We start from the raw sequence: 6,133 nt of genomic DNA, 5'->3' as shown, positions 1-6,133 counted from the left end.
ATCTCTAACAGAAGGGATGCCAAAATAAAACAGGAAGTGAAGTTACGACACCGACAAGACAGAAATCCGGAAAATAAACGTGACCGCATGACATGCTCATTGACAATGCCAACAATAAGTTTGTATTCCACCGGGTTGATCTAAAAATAAACAGAAGAAAAAAATACGTCTGTCAATAATTTTAAATAAAATGTGTAAAGAACAAAATTAATGCCAATTGAGTTTTTTAATAAAATTGTTATGTCTTAATAACGTTGTTGGGCCACTAATTGGCCCGGCAACAATATTAAGACATTTAAATTCTTAACTTCATTGATAATTTTGCAAGATATAATTCAATAAACAGTACTAATACAGACAGACCTTGAGTCTCTGGCTCTTTCCATTCCATAAATTAGTCATTGCAAATGAGTCAATATAGGAAACCTTTTCCACGCTGATTTGGTTGTGTTTGTTCACCAACAACAAGAGGTACGCGTTAATAACCTGTAATTGAAACGGCAAACAAATTGAAACAGAAAATATTCCCCACCCCCCCAAAAAATTACAGTGCTGCCAATTAAGACTTGAAACAAAACAGTCAAACCGAGAAACCTAAGTTTCAGATATGAAAACATAATTTTACCTCAGATTCCAGCTCAGATTTGGGTCCAACGTTCATAATGTCCCAAAAGAACAATTTGTACGCTCCGATTTTTGATAGGAGAACATGGACGTGCTTTCCCTTCCAGGCATCTTGAACGTCTGCCAAAAATAAGTCAGAACAATACCTCAAAATGCAATTGGAAATGTGGTTCATTCCATAGCAGCAAGTGGCACTTATAAAACACTTTGTGAGTACAAGACCTATGTGCCACATATCCATAATGTATGTTTTAATATGTTTACAGTTTTATCATGAATACATCTTACATTTGTCCACATTTTCCCTCCTTTGTCTAAAAGTCAAAGACAGTCGTGGTGGTGTTGCGGTATTAAGAGCAGGGGAAAGGGGAGCCGTGGCTAGAGGAGCTGTGGCTGAAGGAGCAGTGGGAGAGGGGGTGGTGACTGGGGGAGCTGAGGCTAGAGGAGCAGTGGCAGTGGGAGCGGTGCTTGGAGGAGCTGCGGCTGGTGGAGCAGTGGGAGAGGGAACGGTGGTTGGAGGAGCTGCGGCGGGAGGAGCAGTGGCAGAGGGGGCAGTGGCTGGAGGAGATGAGGCTGGAGGAGCAGTGGCAGAGGGAGCGGTGCTTGGAGGAGCTGCAGCTGGTGGAGCAGTGGGAGAGGAAGCGGTGGTTGGAGGAGCTGTGGCGGGAGGAGCAGTGGCTGGAGGAGCAGTGGCTGGAAGTGCTGAGGCTGGTGGGGATGGTGACTGTGTCATCCAGGAGGATGCTCCTTTTTTTGTTTTCATACCTATGAGGCACTCTTTGTTTATTTTCTTTGTATAGTTTTAGGTGGTCAATGTTTATTTTGGGGACCAAGGCTCCATTCTCATCCTTACCCTCAATCGCCACAATTTTGTATGGCCCCAAAACATTGGGGTTCAATTTTCCTCCCTTTCTTTGTTGAGACCTGATATTTTGTCTTAGAACAAGATCTCCTATGTGTACAGTTGGTGTGGTCCCTGAGATTGTTTTTGGGTGCCTTGTTTTTTCCTGCGCTTTTCTAATGTGCTCTCTAACTTGCTCAAATAGTTGGTCTTGTTCGTTATGGTTTTGTGCCATAACTTCCATCCCCACCACATCCTCCACAGTGCCATCAACCTTCAGAAAAGGCAAACATTTGCTGTCATGATTAAAGTGTCAACAAGTGTTAGTTTTATATTTGTGTTTTACAATTAAGATGTACCTAAACAAATTTAACAAGCAAATTGTCCTTGATCGTATAAAAACTTCTCCATGATACTGTACATCCTTGTAATGGATCATGGATCTTGATGTGCCAAAATCTTACCTCGTAGTGTTCTGGCACTTGAATGGGGTAGCGTGCCTCTCTGCCGAACATTAGAAAGTAAGGCGAGTACTTTGTTTTCATTTGTTTTTTTGGTCCGCAAACCAAACATAACTGCATCCAAATATTCATCCCACCTTTCTGGATGCTGACAAACCACTTTGCTCAGAGCTCCAAAAAACAAAATCAGTTTTAAAATTGCGCTGGTGACAGTGTTGTTGTTTTTTTAATGACTTTTTAAATGACTCCAATGACAATTTTTCAACCAAAATGTGTTTTTTCTGACCTAACAGTTTTTATAGTGCATGTTATTTACTTTGAAAGTGCCTTGAAAACAAAAACAAACTCATGTGCGAAATCATAACAAGAAAAGGTCAAAGATTAATGTGGGTAAATGAAGTATAGTCACCTTTGAATTGTTCCATTTAATTTTTCCACCAATCCATTAGTTTGAGGGTGGTATGGTGAGCAAAGGCTTCTTTTTATGTCAAGCATTTCACATACTCTCTTGTTGATCTGCAGTTGCCAGGGGAAAGAATAAGTAATTGAGTTGGGCAATTTTGCAGTGAAATAGTGTTTGAGAATGTGAGCTTAACAGCATCACTGGCTTTGCATCACAAATACACGGAAGGAAAATACAACACCCACAAGTGCAACAGTCACGAAACACGGACAAAATACAATGAGCAGTAAGAAACTTTTTTTTTTAATTTTACTCCAGCTATTTTATGAAGTTCGACATCCTTTCGTTGCTTTCATTGGCCACACAAAAATAAAGTTGCAGGCCAGATATGCCCTCAGGGACTTGTATTTGACAGCTATGATGAAGCAAATTTCTGCCAAACAGTGTAGTACTTACTGCATTGACAAATTCTTTGCCTTGATCTGTCAAGATCATTTTTGGCGACTCAAATTGGTAGACGAATTTTAGGATACAGGCAGTAACATCAGCAGCAGACTTCGACCTCAATGGATAGGCTTGAGGCCATTTCGTGAAATAATCGACCATCACGCAAATATATTGGTATCCATCTTTTGTCTGAGCCAGTTTGCCAATGAGGTCCATGCCCAAGAGTTCAAATGGCTGAGACACCTAATAAATAAATATTTATAAAAACAAATTGTGTTAAACTGATGTTGCTGAGAAAAATAGTTATAAAAAGTATGCCACATACAAAATACTATATAGACCTTGGGTCAAAATAGAGAACATTATTTGGATTAACTGACCTGTATAGGCATGACCTCTGTTGGGCTTTTTATTGATATGCCGGCTGCCTGACATTCGGTGCACTGGGACACCTGACAATGGCAAGTTTTGTGGAAAAGTAGTCATTGTTAATAAATACATGCAAAAAGAAGGGGAAGATCTTAGATAATCATTTTGAATTGTTTGCAAAAGATACAAAGGAATAGTTTCATTCATTATGTTTGCAGGCTTAAAATGAACAAATAAGTATACTCTTTTTGTATTGTTTGCATACCCACTCATTAATGTCAACAGACATCGCTTGCCAGTAATATCTCAGAGAGATGCTGTGTCTTGTTTTATTTTGCCCGGCGTGTGCCCCTGCCGGGCTGGCATGAAAACTCTTAAAAATTTCATTTGCCTCTTCAGCACCACAGACAACCTTCACTTGGACTGCCTGGCCTGTGCCTTTTTGGCGGCAATAATACAGCTCCCCTCCTGAGTCGAAGTAAAAATAAAAAGTTGAATTAGCACCATACTTGTGGTAATTCATGAAGTACTCACTCAATACACCTAATTGCAAATTTGCTACTTGGACAAAAAAAAAAAAAAAACAGTTTCATAATATATCAAATGTTCACTCAATGGGTCTACAACCAAATATGTTACTTTAGTTTGATAATTTATCAAATATTTACTCAATAGATCTACAAATAGTTACTTGAAAAAAACATTAGCTTGAGTTGCACTCAACAAATTCAACAATTTCCTTCATAGTGAGGTGTGTTATATATATTGCGTTCAACATTTTATAAGTCAATTATTTGTGTTATAGAGTAATTACTCTAAAACTTAAGTTTCTGACGTTAGTGTAGAAATTAGCAGGTTCTGCAATGTGAATTTTTGGTGCGTCTCTTGTCATGCGGTCGCGTTTATTTTTCCAGTTTTTTGTCTCGTCGATTGTCGTAACTTTACTTCCGGTTTTATTTTGTCATCCCTTCCGTTTCAGTTCGTGTTTCCTTCCTAGGTGTTTGGTTGTCTTGTCTTCCCTGATCCCGATTGTGTGCACCTGCGTAATTGACACTAATTGTCATCACCTGTGTCCCCGCCCTTTTGTGTGTATTTAGTCCGTGTCTTTCCCTTGTCTTGTGCCAGTGTGTCTTGCCTCGTCCCGACCACCAGCGATCCCTTGATGTCCGAGCTCTCTGTAAGAACCATCCTTTTTGTCTCGCCACCGAGCGACGCTTTTGTTTGTGCCTTGGTCCCCATCGCCTTTTTGTCTCGCCCCAGTGCGACGCCTTTGGTTGGTACTTTTTGCTACGTGTTTTCCCTCGTAAGAGGCGTTTTGATTTGTACTTTTAGCCTTTTGACTCGCCTCAGTGCGACACCTTTTGTTTGTACTTTTTGCCACGTGTTTTCCCTCGCAAGAGGCGATTTGATTTGTACTTTTGCTCAGTGTGCTTGCTGGAATAAATCCCAGAAAGAAACGACTCTGCATCCGGGTCCTCCGTCTTGTCCCCTGCCTGACATCTCTGGATCTAATTTGCTTGATTTATGTACGTTGTGTATCTTACCCTCAACGTCGTAAAAAGAAGCTTTTCTTCTCAATACGTACTTCTCCTTCGTAATACCATTTGAGTATTCACGTTTTGTTTTGTAGGCAATAATTTGTTGGTAAATAGTTGGGTCCATCGTGCGGCAGCGTATTGTTGTCAGAAAACAAATGGCGAAATGACGTGAAGTGCGCACTTGCAAAGTGGGGTAAAATGGGTGCTTCGGTGACAAGTTTGAATTCAAGACAATATTGTTTGACCAACAAAGAAAAGAAAACATTATTATCTATTTGTTTATTTATTTATTTAACATCCAATATTGTAAAGTTATCAGTGCACAAATCATTTATTTACATTTACACCATTTTAAATGGGGGGGAACATATTCTCACAGGGCACCCGTGAGGATATGTTCCCCCCCTGTAACTTGGGCTACAGACTCAAGGTCTGTCCGTATTAGTACTGTTTATTGAATTATATCTTGCAAAATTATCAATGAAGTTAAGAAGTTAAATGTCTTAATATTGTTGTCGGGCCAATTAGTGGCCCAACAACGTTATTAAGAAATTATAACAATTTTATTAAAAAACTCAATTGGCATTAATTTTGTTCTTTACACATTTTATTGAAATTATTGACAGACGTGCACTGATAACTTTACAATATTGGATGTTAAATAAATAACGGGGGCACCCGTGAGGATATGTTCCCCCCCTGTAACTTGGGCTAGGAATGAGGGAACCTGTTAAAATTTGCCACACTACCTGAGCAGACCCCCAGGAAGACAGAAAAAAAACAGTTGGAGTCTAGGACTCACCTGTCATGCTGTCATGTGTCGCCCGGATCATTTCCTGTTTTATTGTGTGATTTTCCTCTTGTTCCAGTCAGTGTGTCCTTCCCCTGTGCGTCCGGTCACGTGATCCCCTGATTCCAAGTGTGTGCACCTGCGTCAATGACCAACTGTCTTCACCTGTGTTCCCCTCCTGTGTCCATATAACCCGCGTCTTTCCTAGTATCCAGTGCCAGTGCGTCTTGCCTTGCTGAGAACACTAGCGATCACGAAACCCTTGAGTCCACGTAGAAGCCTTGCTTGAACGTCTTTGATCACCGATGTTAACTTGGTTACATCGCTATCTTGTTTTTGTATTTCCCTCGGTTCGAGGCGCTTTGATTTCTCCTTTTTCTCCCTCGGTTCGAGGCGCCTTAGTTTCCCCTTTTTTCCCTCCTCGTGAGGCGTTTTTTTGTTCGACCATCAGTGGAGACAATAAACACTTTGTTGAACCTAGTAATCTCTGCATTCGAGTCCTCTCCCTGCTCTGCGCCTGACATTACGCACTGGCCAGACATGGACTCAGCAGAGACAGCGCAGCTGGTCGCCCAAGTACGCTCCCAGACGTCGCAGCTGGGCCAACAGCAGAAGCAGGTCGACGCTCTGAGTGTTGGAGTTCAGGAACTGGTGAAGAAC

General features: G+C 41.0%; 2 long non-coding RNA genes across 2 annotated transcripts; both read right to left on the bottom strand.

The window, feature by feature from the left end:
- Positions 1-440: 440 nt before the first annotated feature.
- LOC137839535 (uncharacterized) lies at positions 441-2,046 on the bottom strand. Its single transcript, XR_007485422.2, has 3 exons — positions 1,930-2,046; positions 913-1,739; positions 441-744 (listed from the first exon to the last, which is right to left on the bottom strand). It is a non-coding gene; the product is annotated as an uncharacterized lncRNA (long non-coding RNA).
- A 288-nt stretch (positions 2,047-2,334) lies between these two features.
- On the bottom strand, positions 2,335-4,323 carry LOC125979869 (uncharacterized). Its single transcript, XR_007485474.2, has 4 exons — positions 3,411-4,323; positions 3,157-3,228; positions 2,786-3,019; positions 2,335-2,442 (listed from the first exon to the last, which is right to left on the bottom strand). It is a non-coding gene; the product is annotated as an uncharacterized lncRNA (long non-coding RNA).
- Positions 4,324-6,133: the final 1,810 nt, after the last annotated feature.

The sequence above is a fragment of the Syngnathus scovelli genome, chromosome 13 (assembly GCF_024217435.2).
Source record: "Syngnathus scovelli strain Florida chromosome 13, RoL_Ssco_1.2, whole genome shotgun sequence".
Lineage (NCBI taxonomy): Eukaryota > Metazoa > Chordata > Actinopteri > Syngnathiformes > Syngnathidae > Syngnathus > Syngnathus scovelli.
This window is presented reverse-complemented; position numbering and strand designations above follow the sequence as displayed.